This window comes from Coregonus clupeaformis, chromosome 1 (genome assembly GCF_020615455.1).
Source record: "Coregonus clupeaformis isolate EN_2021a chromosome 1, ASM2061545v1, whole genome shotgun sequence".
Taxonomy (NCBI): domain Eukaryota; kingdom Metazoa; phylum Chordata; class Actinopteri; order Salmoniformes; family Salmonidae; genus Coregonus; species Coregonus clupeaformis.
Window position 1 is genome coordinate 7,538,471 of NC_059192.1, and position 20,314 is coordinate 7,558,784.

General features: G+C 49.4%; 1 protein-coding gene across 6 annotated transcripts in view; it reads left to right on the top strand.

Moving 5' to 3' along the window:
- The window catches only part of micu1 (mitochondrial calcium uptake 1), a 142,629-nt gene that overhangs the window by 19,625 nt on the left and 102,690 nt on the right, over positions 1-20,314 (top strand). The window lies entirely within an intron of this gene.

Consider the following 20,314-nt stretch of genomic DNA (forward strand, 5'->3'; position numbering starts at 1 on the left):
CCTCTCCTCTCTCCTCTCTTCTCTCCACTCTCTTCTCTTCTCTCCACTCCTCCCCTCTCTTCTCTCCACTCCTCCCTCTCCTCTCTCCACTCCTCCCCTCTCTTCTCTCCACTCCTCCCCTCTCTTCTCTCCCTCCTCCCTCTCCTCTCTCCACTCCTCCCCTCTCCTCTCTCACTCCTCCCCTCTCCACTCCTCCCCCTCCTCCACTCCTCCTCTCCACTCCTCCTCTCTCCACTCCTCCCTCTCTTCTCTCCCCTCCTCCCCTCTCTTCTCTCCACTCCTCCCTCTCTTCTCTCCACTCCTCCCCTCTCCTCTCTCCACTCCTCCCCTCTCCTCTCTCCACTCCTCCCCTCTCCACTCCTCCCCTCTCCACTCCTCCCCTCTCCACTCCTCCCTCTCCACTCCTCCCCTCTCCACTCCTCCCCTCTCTTCTCTCCACTCCTCCCTCTCTTCTCTCCACTCTTCTCTCACTCTTCTCTCCCTCTCTTTTCCTCTCTTTCCTCTCTTTTCCTCTCTTTCCCTCTCTTTTCCTATTTTCCTTCTTTTCCTCTCTTTTCCTCTCTTTCTCTCTTTCCTCTCTTTTCCTCTCTTTTCCTCTCCCTCCTCTCTTGTTTAGTTGAGCTGGCATCAAATCAAATCCCCTCTTCACTGTGTGCGCATGCGTGTTTCTCTCTCTTTTATGCCAACCTCGTTCACACACACACACACGTTATTTAATTGATGGAACGTCTGGAAACTGTTGAGTACTTCAAAATCAATATTCATCCAATCATGAGTCAGCGTCCGTATATTCTTATATGACAGAGTATTTTATTACAGATGCCCCCCGCCCAGAGCTAATCAACACGCACATCTCCACTCTTCTCTCCACTCTTCTCTCCACTCTTCTCTCCACTCTTCTCTCCACTCTTCTCTCCACTCTTCTCTCCACTCCTCTCTCCACTCCTCTCTCCACTCCTCTCTCCACTCCTCTCTCCACTCCTCTCTCCACTCCTTTCCACTCCTCTCTCCTCTCTTCTCTCCACTCTCTTCTCTCCACTCTCTTCTCTCCCTCTCCTCTCTCCACTCCTCCCTCTCCTCTCTCCTCCTCCTTCCTCTCTCACTCCTCCCCTCTCCTCTCTCCACTCCTCCCTCTCCACTCCTCTCTCCTCACTCTTCTCTCCACTCCTCCCCTCTATTCTCTCCATCCTCTCTCTCTTCTCTCCCTCTCTTCTCTCCACTCCCTCTCTTCTCTCCCTCCTCCTCTCTTCTCTCCTCTCTCCACTCCTCCTCTCTTCTCTCCTCTCTCCACTCCTCCCCTCTCTTCTCTCCTCTCTCCTCCTCCCCTCTCTTCTCTCCTCTCTCCACTCCTCCCCTCTCTTCTCTCCTCTCTCCACTCCTCCCCTCTCTTCTCTCCACTCCTCTCTCCACTCCTCCCCTCTCTTCTCTCCACTCCTCTCTCCACTCCCCTCTCCTCTCTCCACTCCCCCCTCTCCTCTCTCCAATCCTCCCTCTCTCTCTCCTCCTCCCTCTCCTCTCTCCACTCCTCCCTCTCCTCTCTCCACTCCTCCCTCTATTCTCTCCACTCCTCTCTCCACTCTTCTCTCCACTCTTCTCGCCACTCTCTTCTCTCCACTCTCTTCTCTCCACTCTCTTCTCTCCACTCTCTTCTCTCCACTCCTCCCCTCTCCTCTCTCACTCCTCCTCCCTCTCCTTCTCCATCCTCCCCTCTCCCCTCTCCACTCCTCCCTCTCCCTCCTCCCCTCCTCTTCTCTCCACTCTTTCTCCCTCTTCTCTCCACTCCTCCCTCTATTCTCTCCACTCCTCCCTCTCTTCTCTCCACTCTTCTCTCCACTCCTCCCTCTCTTCTCTCCCACTCCTCCCTCTCTTCTCTCCACTCTTCTCTCCTCTCCTCCCTCTCTTCTCTCCTCCTCCCTCTCTTCTCTCTCTTCTCTCATCTCCACTCTATCTCTCACTCCTCCCCTCTCTTCTCTCCACTCCTCTCCACTCTTCTCTCCACTCTTCTCTCCACTCCTCCCCTCTATTCTCTCCACTCCTCCCCTCTATTCTCTCCACTCCTCTCTCCACTCTTCTCTCCTCTCTTCTCTCCACTCTTCTCTCCACTCTCTTCTCTCCACTCCTCCCCTCTCTTCTCTCCACTCCTCCCCTCTCCCCTCTCCACTCCTCCCCTCTCCCCTCCTCCCCTCTCTTCTCTCCACTCTTCTCTCCACTCCTCCCCTCTATTCTCTCCACTCCTCCCCTCTCTTCTCTCCACTCTTCTCTCCACTCCTCCCCTCTATTCTCTCCACTCCTCCCCTCTATTCTCTCCACTCCCCTCTCTTCTCTCCTCTCCCCACTCCTCTCCACTCCTCCCCTCTCTTCTCTCCTCTCCCCACTCCTCTCCACTCCTCCCCTCTATTCTCTCCACTCCTCTCTCCACTCCTCCCCTCTTTCTCTCCACTCCTCTCTCTCTCCTCTCTCTCTCTCTTCTCTCACTCTATCTCTCCACTCTCTTCTCTCCACTCCTCCCTCTCTCCTCTCTTCTCTCCTCTCCCCTCTCCTCCTTCCTCCCTCTCTTCTCTCCCTCCTCCCCTCTCCCTCTCCACTCCCTCCTCTCCCTCCTCCCCTCTCTTCTCTCACTCTTCTCTCACTCCTCCCCTCTATTCTCTCCACTCCTCCCTCTCTTCTCTCCACTCTTCTCTCACTCCTCCCCTCTATTCTCTCCACTCCTCCCTCTATTCTCTCCACTCCCCTCTCTCTCTCTCCTCTCCCTCACTCCTCTCCTCCTCCCTCTCTTCTCTCCTCTTTCTCTCCACTCCTCCCTCTATTCTCTCCCTCTCCATCCTCCCCTCTATTCTCTCCACTCTTCTCTCACTCCTCCCCCTTTCTCTCCACTCTCTTCTCTCACTCCTCCCCTCTCACTCTCTCCTCTCTCCTCTCCTCTCCACTCCTCCCTCTCATCCTCCCCTCTTCTCTCCACTCCTCTCCTCTTCTCTCCACTCTTTTCTCCACTCTTCTCTCCTCCTCCCCTCTATTCTCTCCACTCCTCCTCTCTTCTCTCTCCTCTTCTCTCCTCCTCCCTCTTTCTCTCCACTCCTCCCTCTCTTCTCTCCACTCTTCTCTCCACTCCTCCCCTCTCTTCTCTCCACTCCTCCCCTCTCTTCTCTCCACTCTTCTCTCCACTCCTCCCCTCTATTCTCTCCACTCCTCCCCTCTATTCTCTCCACTCCTCTCTCCTCTCTTCTCTCCACTCTCTTCTCTCCACTCCTCCCCTCTCTTCTCTCCACTCCTCTCCACTCTTCTCTCCACTCTTCTCTACTCTCCCCTCTATTCTCTCCACTCCTCCCTCTATTCTCTCACTCTCTCTCCTCTCTTCTCTCACTCTCCTCCTCTCCTCTCTCACTCCTCCCTCTCCCCTCCTCCCTCTCTTCTCTCCACTCTTCTCCACTCCTCCCTCTATTCTCTCCACTCCTCCCTCTCTTCTCTCCACTCTTCTCTCACTCCTCCCCTCTATTCTCTCCATCCTCCCTCTATTCTCTCCACTCCCCTCTCTTCTCTCCTCTCCCACTCCTCTCCACTCCTCCCTCTCTTCTCTCCTCTCCCACTCCTCTCCACTCCTCCCTCTATTCTCTCCACTCCTCTCTCACTCCTCCCTCTATTCTCTCACTCCTCTCTCCACTCCCCCTCTCTTCTCTCCACTCTTCTCTCCACTCTCTCCTCTCCTCCCCTCTTCTCTCCACTCCTCCCCTCTCTCTTCTCTCTCCACTCCTCCCTCTCTTCTCTCCCTTCCTCTCCACTCTTCTCTCTCACTCTTCTCTCCCTCCTCCCCTTCCTCCTCCCTCTATTCTCTCCTCCTCCCTCTCTTCTCTCCTTCCTCCCCTCTCCCTCTCCACTCCTCCCCTCTCCCTCCTCCCTCTCCTCTCCACTCTTCCTCTCCCTCCTCCCTCTCTTCTCTCCTCCTCCCTCTCTTCTCTCCACTCTTCTCCACTCCTCCCCTCTATTCTCTCCTCCTCCCTCACTCTCTCCACTCCCCTCTCTTCTCTCCTCTCCTCCTCTCCTCTCCTCCCCTCTCTTCTCTCCTCCTCCCTCTCCTCTCCTCTCCTCCCTCTCTTCTCTCCTCCTCTCTCCCTCCTCCCTCTCTTCTCTCCACCCTCTCTCCACTCCTCCCCTCTATTCTCTCCTCTCTCTCTCTCTCCTCCTCCTCTCTCCTCTCCTCCTCCTCTCTCCTCTCTCCACTCCTCCCTCTCCACTCTCCCTCTCCACTCTTCCCTCCTCCCTCTCACTCCTCCTCTTCTCTTCTCTCCTCTCCCCTCTCCTCTCTCACTCCTCATCCTCTCCTCTCTCCTCCTCTCCTCCTCTCCTCTCCCTCCTCCTCCTCTCTTCTCTCCACTCCTCCCCTCTCTTCTCTCCACTCCTCCTCTCTTCTCTCCACTCCTCCCTCTTCTCTCCACTCCTCCCCTCTCTTCTCTCCACTCCTCCCCTCTTCTCTCCACTCCTCCCCTCTCCACTCCTCTCTCCACTCTTCTCTCCACTCTTCTCTCCACTCTTCTCTCCTCTCTTCTCTCCTCTCTTCTCTCCTCTCTTTTCCTCTCTTCTCTCCTCTCTTTTCCTCTCTTTTCCTCTACACTCCTCTCTCCACTCCTCTCTTGTTTAGTTGAGCTGGCATCAAATCAAATCCCCTCTTCACTGTGTGCACGCATGCGTGTTTCTCTCTCTTTTGTACGGCCCAACCTCGTTAACACACACACACACGTTATTTAATTGATGGAACGTCTGGAACAGCGTGTTGAGTACTTCAAAATCAATATTCATCCAATCATGAGTCAGCGTCCGTATATTCTTATATGACAGAGCATTTTATTACAGATGCCCCCCGCCCAGAGCTAATCAACACGCACATCTCCACTCATAAAAATATCAGGACATCATCCATTTGGCTTTTCAGGTTAATGAGGTTGAGTTAGACAAAAGAGAGAGACTCACACACACACCCCCTCTATTCTCTCCACTCCTCCCCTCTCTTCTCTCCACTCTTCTCTCCACTCCTCCCCTCTATTCTCTCCACTCCTCCCCTCTATTCTCTCCACTCCCCTCTCTTCTCTCCTCTCCCCACTCCTCTCCACTCCTCCCCTCTATTCTCTCCACTCCTCTCTCCACTCCTCCCCTCTATTCTCTCCACTCCTCTCTCCACTCCTCCCCTCTATTCTCTCCACTCCTCTCTCCACTCCTCCCCTCTATTCTCTCCACTCTCTTCTCTCCACTCCTCCCCTCTCCTCTCTCCACTCCTCCCCTCTCCACTCCTCCCCTCTCCACTCCTCCCCTCTCCACTCCTCCCCTCTCTTCTCTCCACTCCTCCCCTCTCCTCTCTCACTCCTCCCCTCTCCTCTTCTCTCCACTCCTCCCCTCTCCTCTCTCCACTCCTCCCCTCTCCACTCCTCCCCTCTCCACTCCTCCCCTCTCCACTCCTCCCTCTCTTCTCTCCATCCTCCCCTCTCCTCTCTCCTCTTCTCTCCACTCCTCCACTCCTCCCCTCTCCACTCCTCCCCTCTCCACTCCTCCCTCTCTTCTCTCCTCCTCCCTCTCCTCTCTCACTCCTCCCTCTCCTCTTCACTCTCCTCTCCTCTTCTCTCCTCCACCTCCTCTCCTCCTCCTCCTCCCCTCCCTCCCCTCTCCACTCCTCCACTCCTCCCCTCTCCACTCCTCCACTCCTCCCCTCTCTTCTCTCCACTCCTCCCCTCTCCCCTCTCCACTCCTCCCCTCTCCACTCCTCCTCTCCACTCCTCCACTCCTCCCCTCTCTTCTCTCCACTCCTCCCCCCTCCTCTCCTCCACTCCTCCTCTCTCCACTCCTCCCTCCTCCCCTCTCCACTCCTCCCCTCTCCTCTCCTCCACTCCTCCCTCTCCTCACTCCTCCCTCCCTCTTCCACTCCTCCCCTCTCCACTCCTCCACTCCTCCCCCTCTCTTCTCTCCACTCCTCCCCTCTCTTCTCTCCACTCCTCCCCTCTCCACTCCTCCCCTCTCCTCTCTTCTCTCCTCTCTTCTCTCCTCTCTTCTCTCCTCTCTTTTCCTCTCTTCTCTCCTCTCTTTTCCTCTCTTTTCCTCTACACTCCTCTCTCCACTCCTCTCTTGTTTAGTTGAGCTGGCATCAAATCAAATCCCCTCTTCACTGTTTGCACGCATGCGTGTTTCTCTCTCTTTTGTACGGCCCAACCTCGTTAACACACACACACACACGTTATTTAATTGATGGAACGTCTGGAACAGCGTGTTGAGTACTTCAAAATCAATATTCATCCAATCATGAGTCAGCGTCCGTATATTCTTATATGACAGAGCATTTTATTACAGATGCCCCCCGCCCAGAGCTAATCAACACGCACATCTCCACTCATAAAAATATCAGGACATCATCCATTTGGCTTTTCAGGTTAATGAGGTTGAGTTAGACAAAAGAGAGAGACTACACACACACACACACACACACACACACACACACACACACACACACACATACACAACAGTGAAGAGGGTATTTGATTAGATGCCAGCTCAACCAAATTAGAATGGATGCTCCTTCAGCTCCACTGTACATCAGCATCGTCACAGGGAACAGAGAGGAGAGGGTCTATAGATCTCTCATTATTAGTCCCTTGGCAGAATCAAATCAAAATGTTATTTTTCATGCGCCGAATACAGCAGGTGTAGACTTTACAGATAAATACTTACTTACGAGACCTTTCACAACAATGCAGAGTTAAAAAGTAAGAAATATTTGCTGAAATAGTAACACAATAAACAACAATAACGAGGCTATATACCAGAGGTACTGGTACTGAGTCAATGTGCAGGGGTACCAGGTAGTAACATGGCTATATACCAGAGGTACTGGTACTGAGTCAATGTGCAGGGGTACCAGGTAGTAACATGGCTATATACCAGAGGTACTGGTACTGAGTCAATGTGCAGGGGTACCAGGTAGTAACATGGCTATATACCAGAGGTACTGGTACTGAGTCAATGTGCAGGGGTACCAGGTAGTAACATGGCTATATACCAGAGGTACTGGTACTGAGTCAATGTGCAGGGGTACCAGGTAGTAACATGGCTATATACCAGAGGTACTGGTACTGAGTCAATGTGCAGGGGTACCAGGTAGTAACATGGCTATATACCAGAGGTACTGGTACTGAGTCAATGTGCAGGGGGTACCAGGTAGTAACATGGCTATATACCAGAGGTACTGGTACTGAGTCAATGTGCGGGGTACCAGGTAGTAACATGGCTATATACCAGAGGTACTGGTACTGAGTCAATGTGCAGGGGGTACCAGGTAGTAACATGGCTATATACCAGAGGTACTGGTACTGAGTCAATGTGCAGGGGGTACCAGGTAGTAACATGGCTATATACCAGAGGTACTGGTACTGAGTCAATGTGCAGGGGTACGAGGTAGTTGAGGTAATATGTACATGTATGTAGGGGTAGAAGTGACTAAGCAATCAGGATAGATAATAAACAGAGTAGCAGCAACTTATGTGAAAGAGTGTGTGTGTGTGTGTGTGTGTGTGAGTGTCTGTGGCGTCAATATTTGTGTGTGTGTGTGTGTGTGTGTGTGTTGTAGTGTCAGTGTAGTATATGGGAGTGTGTGTGTCCAGTGAGTGTGCATAGAGCCAGTGCATAAAAACAATAAAGGGTGTCCATGTAAATATTCCGGCTAGCCATTGGATTAACTGTTCAGCAGTCTTCCGTTTAGTCTTGTCGTGCGGTAGCAAAGAGAACAGTCTATGACTTGGGTGGCTGGAGTCTTTGACAATTTTTAGGGCCTTCCTCTGACACCGCCTGGTATAGAGGTCCTGGATGTACATACCAAGCGGTGATGCAGCAAGTCAAGATGCTCTCGATGGTGCAGCTGTAGAACCTGTTGAGGATCTGAGGGCCCACGCCAAGTCTTTTCAACCTCCTGAGGGGGAAGAAGCGTTGTCGTGCCATCTTCACGACTGTGTTGGTGTGTTTTTAGAGTGTGCAAAGCTGTCATCAAGGCAAAGGGTGGCTTTGAAGAATCTAAAATATATTTTGATTTGTTTAACACTTTGTTGGTTACTACATGATTCCATATGTGTTATTTCATAGTTTTGATGTCTTCACTATTATTCTACAATGTTTAAAATAGTAAAAATGAAGAAAAACCCTTGAATGAGTAGGTGTCCAAACTTTTGACTTGTACTGTATAGAAAAAAACAGCTACAATTTATATTTACCATCTCCTTGTTCAGCCACGTCTCTGAGAGGCATAGGATATTACAGTTGTTCAGATCACGTTGGAAGGAAAGTCTTGAACAGAGTTTGTCCAGTTTATTCTCCAGTGATTCGTTTGCGCATTCGCCAATAGAACGGAGGGTAGAGGTGGTTTATCCACTCGCCGACGTAGTCTCGTCAGGTGTCCCGCACACCGGCCTCTAACGGCGCCTCCTCCTCCTTCGAGTTTCGTGGATTTGGGCCTGGTCCGGGGTAATCAGTATGTATTTCGCCTGTGACTCATTGAAGTAGATGTCCTGTTCCAAGTGGAGGTTTGTGATCGCTGTTCTGATGTCCAGAAGCTATTTTCTGTCTTTTTTAAATTTATTTTAGGAAATTATGGAGGAAACATGAACAAAAAATGTCAAGATCAGGACAGGAAAATACACAAAATAGCACAATTGGTCAGGAGCCTGTGAAGCTGCTGCTATTCCCTCAGGTGGCATTAATACCTGACGGTTTTAGGCTAATCAAAGAACTTTTTGAGATGGAACTCATTTACATTCATTGTTTGATCAGGAGAAAGCCATGCATAAAACGATGAGTCATATTCATAGCCTATCCAATGGAAAGAGAAAGGAATATAGAGTACGGTTTTTAAAACAGGGAGGGAGGGGGGAGATTTCTGAATGGACATTTTGCTCTGCTTGACCTGCATCCCTCTCTTGTGTTTTGTAGACTGTATAACATGCCAAAGGTATGTTGACACTGGCTTGATGAACATCTCATTCCAAAACTATGGGCACTAATATGGAGTTGGTCCCCCCTTTGCTGCTATATCAGCCTCTACTCTTCTGGGAATGCGTTCTACTAGATTTTGGAACATTGCTGCGGGGACTTGCTTCCATTCAGCCACGAGCGAAGTTGGGCACTGATGTTGGGCGATTAGGCCTGGTTTCGCGGTCGGCGTTACAATTCACCCCAAAGGTGTTCGATGGGGTTGAGGTCAGGGCTCTATGCAGACCAGTCAAGTTCTTCCACACCGATCTCGACAACCCATTTCTGTATGGACCTCGCTTTGTGCACGGGGGCATTGTCATGCTGAAACATGAAAGGGCCTTCCCCAAACTGTTGCCAGTTAAAATATCCCTTCACTGGAACTAAGGGGCATAGCGAAACCATGAAAAACAGCCCCAGACCATTATTCCTCCTCCACCAAACATTACAGTTGGCACTATGCATTCGGGCATGGTAGCATTCTCCTTGAATCCGCCAAACACAGATTAGTCCGTCGGACTACCAGATAGTGAAGCGTGATTCATCTCTCCAGAGAACGCATTTCCACTGCTCCAGAGTCCAATGGCGGCGAGCTTTACACCACTCCAGCCGACGCTTGGCATTGGGCAGGGTGACCTTATGCTCGGCCATGGAAACCCATTTAATGAAGCTCCCGACGAACAGTTCTTGTGCTGACGTTGCGTCCAGAGGCAGTTTGGAACGCGGTAGTGAGTGTTGCAACCGAGGACAGACGATTTTCCGCACTACGTGCTTCAGCCCCCGGCGGTCCCGTTCTGTGAGCTTGTGTGGCCTACCACTTTACGGCTGAGCCGTTGAACCTGCTGTGTGCTGTGAACTGGCCTGCTGTGTGCTGTCCTGCTGTGTACTGTCCTACTGTCCTGCTGTGTGCTGTCCTGCTGTGTGCTGTCCTACTGTGTACTGTCCTACTGTCCTGCTGTGTGCTGTCCTGCTGTGTGCTGTCCTGCTGTGTGCTGTCCTGTGTCTGTCCTGCTGTGTGCTGTCCTGCTGTGTGCTGTCCTGCTGTGTGCTGTCCTGCTGTGTGCTGTCCTGCTGTGTGCTGTCCTGCTGTGTACTGTCCTGCTGTGTACTGTCTTGCTGTGTACTGTCTTGCTGTGTACTGTCTTGCTGTGTGCTGTCCTACTGTCCTGCTGTGTACTGTCCTACTGTCCTGCTGTGTACTGTCCTGCTGTGTACTGTCCTGCTGTGTGCTGTCCTGCTGTGTACTGTCCTGCTGTGTGCTGTCCTGCTGTGTACTGTCCTGCTGTGTACTGTCCTACTGTCCTGCTGTGTACTGTCCTGCTGTGTGCTGTCCTGCTGTGTACTGTCCTGCTGTGTACTGTCCTGCTGTGTACTGTCCTGCTGTGTACTGTCCTGCTGTGTACTGTCTTGCTGTGTGCTGTGTGCTGTCCTGCTGTGTGCTGTCCTACTGTCCTGCTGTGTACTGTCCTGCTGTGTGCTGTCCTACTGTGTGCTGTCCTACTGTGTGTTGTCCTGCTGTGTGCTGTCCTGCTGTGTGCTGTCTTGCTGTGTACTGTGGTACGTCCTGCTGTGTACTGTCCTGCTGTCCTGCTGTGTGCTGTCCTCTTTCCTGCTGTGTACTCGTCCGCTGTGTACTGTCCTACTGTGTGCTGTCCTGCATGTGTGCTGTCCTGCTGTGTCTGTCCTGCTGTGGCCATCTGTATGTCCTGCCTGTGCTGTCCTACTGTGTACTGTCCTACTGTGTGCTGTCCTGCTGTGTACGCTGTCCTGCTGTGTGCTGTCCTGCTGTGTGCTGTCCTGTCCTGTGTAACTGTCCTGCTGTGTACTGTCCTGCTGTGTTGTCCCCGTGCTGTGTAACTGTCCTGCTGTGTGCTGTCCTGCTGTGTACTGTCCTGCTGTGTGCTGTCCTGCTGTGTGCTGTCCTGCTGTGTGCTGTCCTGCTGTGTACTGTCCTGCTGTGTGCTGTCCTGCTGTGTACTGTCCTGCTGTGTACTGTCCTGCTGTTGCTGTCCTGCTGTGTGCTTCCTTACTGTGTGCTGTCCTGCTGTGTGCTGTCCTGCTGTGTGCTGTCCTGCTCCTGTGTGTGCACTGTCTACTGTGTGCTGTCCTGCTGTGTACTGTCCTGCTGTGGTAGTCCTACTGTGTAGCTGTCCTGCTGTGTCGTCCTGCACTGTGTACTGTCCTACTGTGTGCTGTGTGCTGTCCTGCTGTTACTGTCCCTGCTGTGTGCTGTCCTATCTGTGTGCTGTCCTGCTGTGTACTGTCCTACTGTCCTGCTGTGTGCTGTCCACTGTGTGCTGTCCTACTGTGGCGTCCTGCTGTGCTGTCCTGTGTGCTGTCCTGCTGTGTACTGTCCTGCTGTGTCCTGTCCTGCTGTCCTGCTGTGTGCTGTCCTGCTGTGTACTGTTCTGCTGTGTACTGTCCTGCTGTGTGCTGTCCTACTGTGTGCTGTCCTACTGTGTGTTGTCCTGCTGTGTGCTGTCCTACTGTCCTGCTGTGTACGTCGCTAACGGTAGTCCTGCTGTGTGCTGTCCTGCTGTCGTGCTGTCCTGCTGTGTACTTACTGTCCTGCTGTGTGCTGTCCTGCTGTGTGCTGTCCTACTGTGTGCTGTCCCACTGTCCTGCTGTGTACTGTCCTGCTGTGTGCTGTCCTGCTGTGTGCTGTCCTGCTGTGTGCTGTCCTACTGTGTACTGTCCTACTGTCCTGCTGTGTATGCTGTCCTGCTGTGTGCTGTCCTGCTGTGTGCTGTCCTGCTGTGTACTGTCCTACTGTACTGTCGTGTGCTGTCCTGCTGTGTGCTGTCCTGCTGTTGCTGTGTACTGTCCTACTGTGTACTGTCCTGCTGTGTGCTGTCCTGCTGTGCTGTTGTCCTGCTGTGTAAGCTACTGTCCTGCTGTGTACTGTCCTACTTTTCCGTCCTGCTGTGTAGCTGTCCTGCTGTGTCCTACTGTGTGCTGTCCTACTGTGCTGTCCTGCTGTGTGCGTCCCACGTGCACTGTCCTGCTGTGTAGTCCTACTGTGTGCTCCTGCTGTGTACTGTCCTGCTGTGTGTTGTCTGCTGTCCTGCTGTGTGCTGTCCTGCTGTGTGCTGTCCTGCTGTGTGCTGTCCTACTGTGTACGTCCTACTGTGTGCTGTCCTGCTGTATGTGCTGTCCTGCTGTGTGCTGTCCTGCTGTGGTACTGTCCTGCTGTGTATTCTCTGCTGTGTGACTGTCCTGCTGTGTGCTGTCCCCTGTTAACTGTCTGCTGTGTGCTGTCCTGCTGTGTACTGTCCTGCTGTGTGCTGTCCTGCTGTGTGCTGTCCTGCTGTGTGCTGTCCTGCTGTGTGCTGTCCTGCTGTGCATTCTGTGCTGTCCTCCTGTGTGCTGTCCTGCTGTGTGCTGTCCTGCTGCTGTCCTGCTGTGTGTACTGTCCTACTTTCCTGCTGTGTACTGTCCTGCTGTGTACTCTCCTGCTGTGTGTTGTCCTACTGTGTACTGTCCTGCTGTGTGCTGTCCTACTGTGTACTCTCCTGCTGTGTGTTGTCCTGCTGTGTGCTGTCCTGCTGTGTCCTGTCCTGCTGTCCTGCTGTGTGCTGTCCTGCTGTGTCCTGTCCTGCTGTGTGCTGTTTGACTAAAAATGGTTTACTGTGCGTCGCCAGTCAAGTTCAAATAGGCTAAACCATTGTCTGTCACATCACGATGTCGTCGCCATCGGCGATTGCTGTCAATCATATCGCCCAACCCTATTGGGGAGAGGAATGGATCTAACAATGGGCACCACTTCTCAACACAAGACCTGATGTAGTAGAAATCTGACTGTCAGGTGGGAGAGGGATAGAGGGAGGGAGAGAGAGAACTGGGAAATGAAAAGCTGAATGGTCCTTGTGGCAGCAGCAGCTGCAGTCTTCACTAAACTCAAGGCTGTCTGGGGGCAGAGAGGCTGTCTGGGGGCAGAGAGGCTGTCTGGGGGCAGAGAGGCTGTCTGGGGGCAGAGAGGCTGTCTGGGGGCAGAGAGGCTGTCTGGGGGCAGAGAGGCTGTCTGGGGGCAGAGAGGCTGTCTGGGGGCAGAGAGGCTGTCTGGGGGCAGAGAGGCTGTCTGGGGGCAGAGAGGCTGTCTGGGGGCAGAGAGGCTGTCTGGGGGCAGAGAGGCTGTCTGGGGGCAGAGAGGCTGCAGTGTGTGACTGAATACAGTAGTTTTGATATCTGATGTTGATCGTCTTGTGGGTTGGTGTGAGAGAGATCCTTCCCCTGTCTGTGTTTGTCTGTGATAGGGTTATGTTGCGTTTATGGCTGCATCCCTTCCCAGTGGAAGACTAGATGGATCAGTCTATCTGATGGTCTCTGGTCAGTACTGTGACCTGAATGGATCAGTCTGTCTGATGGTCTCTGGTCAGTACTGTGACCTGAATGGATCAGTCTATCTGATGGTCTCTGGTCAGTACTGTGACCTGAATGGATCAGTCTATCTGATGGTCTCTGGTCAGTACTGTGACCTGAATGGATCAGTCTATCTGATGGTCTCTGGTCAGTACTGTGACCTGAATGGATCAGTCTATCTGATGGGCTCTGGTCAGTACACTACCGGTCAAAAGTTTTAGAACACCTACTAATTCAAGGGTTTTTCTTATTATTTGTTTTACTATTTTCTACATTGTAGAATAATAGTGAAGACATCAAAACTATGAAATAACACATATGGAATTATGTAGTAACCAAAAAAGTGTTAAACAAATCAAAATATATTTTATATTTGAGATTCTTCAAATAGCCACTGTTTGCCTTGATGACAGCTTTGCACACTCTTGGCATTCTCTCAACCAGCTTCACCTGGAATGCTTTTCCAACAGTATTGAAGGAGTTCCCACATATGCTGAGCACTTGTTGGCTGCTTTTCCTTCACTCTGTGGTCCAACTCATCCCAAACCATCTCAATTGGTTTGAGGTCGGGGGATTGTGGAGGCCAGGTCATCTGATGCGGCACTCCACCACTCTCCTTCTTGGTAAATTAGCCCTTACACAGCATGGAGATGTGTTGGGTCATTGTCCTGTTGAAAAACAAATGATAGTCCCACTAAGCCCAAACCAGAAGGGATGGCGTATCGCTGCAGAATGCTGTGGTAGCCATGCTGGTTAAGTGTGCCTTGAATTCTAAATAAATCACAGACAGTGTCACCACCAAAGCACCCCCACACCATAACACCTCCTCCTCCATGCTTTACGGTGGGAAATATACATGCGGAGATCATCCGTTCACCCACACCGCGTCTCACAAAGACACGGCGGTTGGAACCGAAAATCTCAAATTTGGACTCCAGACCAAAGGACAAATTTCCACCTGTCTAATGTCCATTGCTCGTGTTTCTTGGCCCAAGCAGGTCTCTTCTTTTTATTGGTGTCCTTTAGTGGTGGTTTCTTTTCAGCAATTCGACCATGAAGGCCTGATTCACACAGTCCCCTCTGTACAGTTGATGTTGAGATGTGTCTGTTACTTTAACTCTGTGAAGCATTTATTTGGGCTGCAATTTCTGAGGCTGGTAACTCTAATGAACTTATCCTCTGCAGCAGAGGTAACTCTGGGTCTTCCATTCCTGTGGCGGTTCTCTTGCGATCCAGTTTCATCATAGCGCTTGATGGTTTTTGCCACTGCACTTTTAAGAAACGTTCAAAGTTCTTGAAATGTTCCGTATTGACTGACCTTCATGTCTTAAAGTAATGATGGACTGTCGTTTCTCTTTGCTTATTTGAGCTGTTGTTGCCATAATATGGACTTGGTCTTTTACCAAGTGTGCTATTTGTGTGGTCGTTCTGTTACCAAACAGAGAGAATGAAAACTACAGCTTCCATCAGTGTGTGTGTGTTGCAGAAATCAATAACTATCAGGAGATGAGAGGCGCACACACACACACACTCTGAAAGGACGCTCTGTGCTTTCCCCCGGTGCTACTTTTCTAGCCCCATTCACAGGAATGTCACAGGCCAATCAAATAAGTCTGTAAATGTAATGACCTAAATCTGCTCTGATTTAAATCAGGATCAATATAATGTGTCTGTGTGCAGGTTTTACTGTATACCTTGTTATGCTGGTGCTGGGGAACTGTGGATATGCATGAATTATAACCAATATATAAGTCAGGAAACGACATATAACCGATAAATTTGCTAAAAAGGATAAATGATCTCTTTTGAAGAAGCAGCCATGTCTAAAACAGTACTAAAGAAGTAGGGCATACCACTTCTGGTTCTCCTTCCTTCTCTGGCCAATAGGAATGGCTGCTGCCAGGTTAACTGATTCTGTCTGTGTCTTAGGGTTGCAAAATTCCGATAACATTCCTAAAATTCCCATTTTTCCAGACATGGAAAATTGGAAGATTCACCGAAATTAGGAGGGAATAAGCAGGAAATACGGAACTCGATCCAGGATTCCTGGTAAACCAGGGAATTTTTGGCAAGTTAACGGAATTAATTTTGCAACCTAAGATGTCTGTCCATTGGTAATAGTCTAGATGTAAACCAATAGTATATAGGTCCTTTATAATAATGAGTATTAATTAGGGGTGTAACGGTTCACCAAACCCACGTTTCGGTACGTTTTGGGGTCACGGTACAGCAGGGAAATTAAATTCACAATGTTCCTTGCATTGTCGGTTGTGACAGGATTGTTATGTTGGCCTCTCAAGTTTCCACTCTGATGCTGAGTTTGCGTCCATGTGGGAGGTGGGAATTTACCAGTTGTGAAGTCGTAAATACCAGTTGGATGCATTCATTTGATTTGAACTCGTTAAGAAATGTAGATCGGCTAATGTCCAACAAGCTGCGTCAACAATAAACTAAAAGTACAGTTATCATGCTTGTAAACAAATTAGTGTTCAAAAACCATATTAATTGATAGCTTTTTATAACATTTTACATTACATTTTAGTCATTTAGCAGACGCTCTTATCCAGAGCGACTTACAGTTAGTGAGTGCGTACATTATTTTATATATATATATATTTTTTTCATACTGGCCCCCCTTGGGAATCAAACCCACAACCCTGGCGTTGCAAACGCCATGCTCTACCAACTGAGCTACATCCCTGCCGGCCATTCCCTCCCCTACCCTGGGACGACGCTGGGCCAATTAGTGCGCGCCCCATGGGTCTCCCGGTCGCGGCCGGCTACGACAGAGCCTGGATTCGAACCAGGATCTCTAGTGGCACAGCTAGCACTGCGATGCAGTGCCTTAGACCACTGCGCCACTCGGGAGGCCGCGACCGGGTGTTTTTGTTTTGTTGCATTTGACCGCAGAAAATGCTCTCATAGAGGTAATTTCCTTAGTAGGTGAGGTCAGAGGTCAGCATGTGGGAGAAGTCGGTGCTCAGGATGATAGACGAGTTTCCCACAAGCATTTACCAGTTGGAGGGCCGTTCAAGTGGATTTCTCCCCAGTCGTATGTCGTAAATACCCACTTAGTTACGAACGCACCGTGACACTACCTCCTTCAGTGCCAGATGCCGCTTGTGACTCTCATAAAGGGGGAAGTTACATCTCCCACTCCGGGGTAATTTGATGGGCTGTCACTGTTAAGTAAGCGTAACACAAGGAGCATCAAGGACAATTCATTGAAAACTTTGGCTGTGGTTTGCTCCATCTGAAATTAGCCCACCCAACTACCTCATCTCCATATTGTTATTTATTTTGCTCATTTGCACCCCAGTATCTCTATTTGCACATCGTCTTCTGCACATCTATCACTCCAGTGTTAATACTAAATTATAATTGTAATTATTTTGCACTATAGCCTATTTATTGCCTTACCTCCATAACTTACTACATTTGCACACACTGTATATAGATTTTCTATTGTGTTATTGACTGTATGTTTTTGTTTATTCCATATGTAACTCTGTGTTGTTGTTGTTTTTAATCGCACTGCTTTGCTTTATCTTGGCCAGGTCGCAGTTGTAAAAGAGAACTTGTTCTCAACTGGCTTCCCTGGTTAAATAAAGGTGAAATAAAATATATAATAATAAATAAATATAGAGTAGGTACTAGCTGTTTGCTGAAATGGGTGCAAGAGGGACGTTCGTAACGTGGCTCGAGCCCTTTCACCAGGTGTTGAAAACCCCCTATTCTCAAACACAGAGAATGGGCACATATCCACTATAAACCGAAGGCTGTAAAAAATATGAACATCCTACCTATCGCTCTTGTAATTTCTTCGGCCCGGTCAGAATTAGCTGCAAAGGGGAGGCGATGTTGTTGTTTGTGTTTCCATCTTTTCCCGGTATCCTGGGGTGATGTCGGCGTAAATGTGTCAACGTATTTGAGGTGTTGGCAGTTGCACAGGCTATTCTCGTTGAGCAGTGGCAACACACTCTCTATGTCCATCGCCATTGTAATCTACTGGGAAGCCAAAATGTTCCCAAACTAGAGATTTAAACGATGATGAGAATCCTCCTGGTTTATGGACCCCACCACTCGCCACCGTCCAGAACTAATTCCTGGCTGCTCCTCACTAAAGGACAGTTTGAAATGTGCCAGCTAAGATTTGATTACAACGTCTGCATAGGCTCTAGTTGTTTTAACGGAATAGCCTGAAATGTTTTTTACTCAAGGCATAACCACAACGCAGCGTATAGGCCTAGTGTTTTAATTAGTGTTCACAGTGTGGACCAGTACCAAGGTCCCCATACTGAACGGTTCGTTGTATCATTACACCCCTACTACTGATTGATGTCCATTTTGAAACGACTAGGGTGTCCACTCTGGCCTCCATTGATTTTAGTCTAATTTTCTCCCTCCAACAAGGATAAAAACTCCAATAACGGATGATGATAGAGATATGAGGTTTGGACCATTGGTTTACCCATTGGACTCCCTAAAATGACTCATTTTAAGGCAGCTATCATGAGGAGTATGGGTTTGATGATGACGGTTGAGGAGGTAAGATGTTGGATGGATGGATGTGTTGCAGAGTTGTGGAAAAGCCTGTTAGTTTAGTTCCTCTCTCGTGCTCTCTTTCTCTCTCTTTCTCTCTCTCGCTCTCGCTCTCGCTCTCGCTCTCGCTCTCGCTCTCGCTCTCGCTCTCGCTCGCTCTTTCTTTCTTTTGCTCTCTTTCTCGCTCTCTCTCTTTCTTTTGCTCTCTTTCTCGCTCTCTCTCTTTCTCTCTTTCTTTTGCCCTCTTTCTCCCTTTGGTGGATGCAGTGGGCCAGGTTGACATGATGCCCCCTCCCCATGGGACCGGTGGATGCCAACCTGTCCCACTGCATCCTCCAAAGTGATGAACGCCCCCATCCTCCTTCCTCCTTCCCCCATCCTCCTTCCTCCATCCTCCTTCCTCCACGCTACAGGTAAATTAAGCCTGGAAATTGACCCTTACAGTTAGGGCTGGGCGATATGGCCTAAAAATCATATCTCTTTTTTTTTAAATGTGCAATTCACAATATAAATTATAATTAGGCTAAATATAAGCCCCACTAATAATTAAATTATTTTATCAAAATAGTTTTACCTGCTTTTTTTTTCAATAACCACTGATCTGGCTTTCAAGTCTGTATGAAAATTCCCTTTTTGTAAATGTTTTGGCCAGAACCATGCATAATGAACATTCACTAATAATGACTAACTTCTGGTAGCAGGCATTATAGAAAATGAACACAGGTCTCATAAACAATATCTCAAGCACAAGCCCAAGGTGCTAGTGCAGGGGTGTCAAACTCATTTTAGCTCAGGGGCCACATGGAGGAAAATCTATTCCCAAGTGGGCCGGACCGGAAAAATCATGGTATATATAACTTAAAAACAACAACTTCAGATTGTTTTCTTTGTTTTAATACGATCAACATACATCATAAAGCTGGAGCCTGAGGACAGTGTGTCCAAAATAGTACAAGCACAACATCACTATTAATCATAAAACACCTCAAGTTATTTGAAAGTTCTGAGGACAAAGAACACACAAACACACAATGCCTCAGTGATTCACAGAAGTATATCACAGATCACAGAACTATATCAGGGTGTCATTTCTCAGGCAGAAATGTAGATAAAAATAATGAAATCCTGTTCCCCAAACAAGTGCAAGAACCACAGAGTCAAGAATAGGTTAAATATACAAATAAAATAAAATCAATTAAAAACAATAGCACATCAACATAAAAACATATAAACATAAATCTGAAAGCGTTGCTCAAACTCCCGTAACAGTCCCGTTATTTTATCTTTGAACCGCTTCATGTCTGCCACATGTTGGGTCGCGCACACATTTTTCAGACAGGGGAAGTGAGCTGCATCACCACCGGCAAGTTGTCTCCCCACAATGACAGCTTCAACTTGAAAGAACGTGATGCTGTCATAATACTGCGTGACAACTTTGTTGCGCCCTTGCAGCTGTTTGTTCAAGTTATTCAGGTGCTCTGTAACATCCACCATAAATGCAAGGTCCGGCATCCATTCTGCGGAATGAAATTCTAACACTGGTTTGCCCTTTTCTTCCATGAACTGTTCAATTTCTTCTCGTAAATCAAAGAAACGCCTCAGCACAGCACCTCGGCTTAACCATCTTACCTCAGTGTGGTATGGCAGGCCATAGATGTGGTCTTTCTCTCTGAGAAGGCTGTCAAACTGACGGTGATTCAGGCTTCTGGATCGGATGAAATTAACAGTTTGGATGACCACCTTCATGACGTTATCCATCTTTAATGACTTGCAACACAAAGCCTCCTGGTGCAAAATACAGTGAAAAGTCAAAAATCACGTCCTCCATTTGCAGATTGCACTTTCTCTCTGAACTTTGTCACAACGCCTGCTTTTTCCCCCATCATTGAGGGCGCACCATCTGTAGCCAGGCTGACAGCTGGGACCAGTCCACTCCGACCCTGTCCAGCGCCACGACGAGTGCGGTAAAAATATCAGCTGCTGTCGTTGTATCTGTCATCGGCACCAACTCCACGAACTCCTCGGTGACGGTCAATGTGTCATCAACTCCGCGGATGAAAAATGGCCAGTTGTGCAACATCTGTAATGTCCGTGCTTTCATCAATTGCAACCGAAAAACGCAATAAATGACTTTACTTTTTGCTTCAACTGGTGTCCAAATCCACTGAAAGATCGGAAATCCTGTCTGCAACTGTGTTTCTTGTCAGGCTGATATTTGCAAAAAGCCTGCCGCTTTTCAGGGCACACAATCTCCGCTGCCTTCATCATGCATGTTTTTACAAATTCACCCTCACTAAATGGTTTTGAAGCCACTGCGATTTCATTAGCAATGAGGTAGCTAGCTTTCACTGCAGCGTCACTGATGTCTCGGCTGTGAGTAAACACAGACTGCTGTTTCTTCAGACCTGCCAACAGTTCATTC